Source organism: Lepisma saccharinum, chromosome 10, assembly GCF_977018435.1.
Source record: "Lepisma saccharinum chromosome 10, izLepSacc3.1, whole genome shotgun sequence".
In the NCBI taxonomy this organism is placed as follows: domain Eukaryota; kingdom Metazoa; phylum Arthropoda; class Insecta; order Zygentoma; family Lepismatidae; genus Lepisma; species Lepisma saccharinum.
Window position 1 is genome coordinate 30664324 of NC_139238.1, and position 3159 is coordinate 30667482.

The window sequence follows — 3159 nt, forward strand, 5'->3', positions numbered from 1 at the left end:
GGCCGGAGTGTGGTGCTGATCACTTCGCCTCCAAAATGACCTTTCCCCCACATCCCGTACATGGATGGCACTGTGCTATATGCACTTGGAAATTTGCCTTTATCTAGGTTTTTAGTACGAAATCTTAGGAGTTTGCAACCAGAACTCGAGGCTGGTGTGGATTTTGAGAAGAGGGTCGCAAATGAAAGAAGGGTCTGTTTGGGCGAGAAATTTTATGACGATTGTCGCCAGTATGGTTGGAACAGGGCCGTAGTAAACAATAGCAGTGACTACCTACGGATCGTTTTGCGCAAGGATGAATGGAAGATAACTCTTAGGGTAGGAATTTTGCAAGTTAAGATAGCTGGGACACGAGGCTAAAGTCTGGCAAAATTCGTTACGGACAACGTATGACGAATTTAGAACTTGTCGAGGGGGAATCTTATAGATCTTTTTTCATGTAATAGAAGTAGATTTGGGTTTCCAAAAGGAAATGCTTTATTCCGAATAAATAAATATTTGCTGCTGATTTACTGTTTTAAGTCCACTTTATGCACAGTAAGGCTAATCGGGACTGGACCTACAGTTTAAAGTGGGATCCGAACCACTACGTGCCTCCACCGGGTATCGAACACAGGAACCCTTGCCCAAATATTTGCAATTGATTAGTTATTTTGTTTATATATTTTTTTCGAGACTTTCGAGACGAGACGAGACTTTTCACGAGCTGTCTCGTCTCGTCTCGAATTTTGAGAAGCCTGTCCCGTCTCGTGGGCAACACTACCAGCGTCCCATAAGCTGTACACATGCAATTCTTTGTATCTGACATGAGCCTCCTGAAGCCCTCCTGCGTACACAGACACATACAGATCGTGTTACTGAACTAATTTTTGTTCATATATGTATAAGCAGTTTATCTTCAGAAGATCTTCTGTGGCATTGTCTACCCACTAAAGTCAAACTATTATTCATTTTAAATATATGAGGTCTTATATTTGTATGTATTTGTATGTCACTATGCACGTACTCATTCGCTCACATGTATACAAATATTGACATATGTTTATCGTATGTCATATATAGTCTACAGTCAATGAACGTATGAAAATTTTGCTTCTCTTAACCAACCAGCACTATGTAGTATTCCGTAATAAATTTTGAATTTCTAACTGTAGACGTGTCCATAAGCAAGGCTACAAACATCCCATTCTTATTTTAATGAATTAATGCTTGTAATTTTCATCTGCTCTAATTTTCCTGTTTACTTCTTATTATAATAGGTTAATTCTGTTATGTAAACTTTATCCATTTAGTTCTTCATCAGAATTGTCACGCCAATGGGTATATTATAATAGACAGTCAGTGTAACATCAGGGAGCTCTTTTGTTAACACTTGATGTGATGTTGTTTGTGTATATTAAAGATTAGATATTCTGGACTCGAGCACATATCCTTATCTGCCAGTGAATAATCCAAAAATAATTCAATATTTTGCTGAACATTGTGTATATAAGTTCTATGTGTACAGTGGGATCCATGAGTATTACCGTGCAATTGTCCATGACTATTTTCCATTAATTTTTGCTTACATCCTATGTGTTTTTAAGCTATGGATTTTTATGTATGCTGGTGCAGAAATTGTCAACAGCTTCTTTTGAGTTTTCTTTTAATTCTCTAAGCTCTTATTGGGTCAAATAAAGTGCACGAGCATGGTGATGGACGATTTGCGCGGCAATACCCATGGATCCCACTGTACATGTGATTCTTCCTTGCAATGATCTAAGGTTAATTGGATCTTCTTGTTGACAGTTGACACACAAAAAAATATTATTTTAAAATGTAAGTATAATCATAGCATTTGATGTGAAAGATTTGTACAATTAGGCTATAGCATTTTATACGTTGAAAATAAACATTTATGTTTTCAAAGATCTAAGCCTAAACACAAGTATTAAACTACTGTGATGCAAATTTTGAAGAATAAGCTTCATTCAGAAAATTTATGGGTAGGCCTATAATTGTTTTATAAACTAATAATAATGTTAATTCTTGGTTGGTACTTAAGTACATTTCGTTGGTAAAAAAAATCTGCAGATTCGTGCTTTAGCTTAGTTTTGAATGTATATGCATTGTAGGCTATTGGTCCGTTGTTTTGTGAATTCTATTAGAAAGCTTTCGGTTGAAATTTGATTGCAGTTAGGCCTATTATAATTTTCTGCTTAACTTATAATTTTGACATAGATTACGTAACCTTAAAGATAAGAATTTTTGAAGGGTAACTTAAATCCTTTTGCATCAAACATAAAAATGGGGAACCCCCCCCCCCAAGCAGCCTTGCTCCACCCGCATTTATTCGAGGGTATGAGCTTAGGTCCTGGTACCTTAAATATAAACCAGGACTTATTTTGCTCCGAATTTATCGGTTCCCCCGTTTTTCTTTTATGTGTACTTTATTTATGATATTACATATTACATGCATTATAATAACATTGAACATTATTTGATTATGTATTTTGGTTACAAAACTTTAGATCACAAGACTTGATCTGGCATCTAGAACAGGCCTTATTTCAGAAGTACACAAATAAATTAAGTTGCATTTTTTTATACCTATAACTATAAATTATTTTGTTGCTGCTTTTTTTGTACGTGGTACGTGTTTTTTATTTTTTTATTTTTAAGGATTGAGGTATATGTAAGAGTAACTGAAATGAAGTTCGAAAAATGAAATTTGAAGCAAAAACAAGAGTAAGTGTAATTGTATTGCAGTAATATTAATAATAATGTAAACCATGAAATATAATAGGGAAAAGTGGTTGAGGTTAGTGTATTGGTTATGATCAAGAGTAGATAAAGTTATTGCATCACAAAGCATCTACATATATACACAAAATGATAATGAAGTTATTACAATTAAGTTCAGTTTTGTTATTATAAATGTATTGTAGGATTATTGAATGCATCATATGTTTTGAATCTGGTACCATTCAAATAGGTTGCCTTTAGGTTGTTTCAAAACTGGCAAAATTCCCGTGGGTAAACTATTTTTGGGAGTCCTGCAATTTTTTTAAAAAAGTTTAGTTACCTGGCGTAGAGGCGCAGCCCAGTATGTATTCTAAAATATCTAAGGAATTTACCTCTACGCACGCTGAAATTACTTACAATTACAAGCAACAAGCG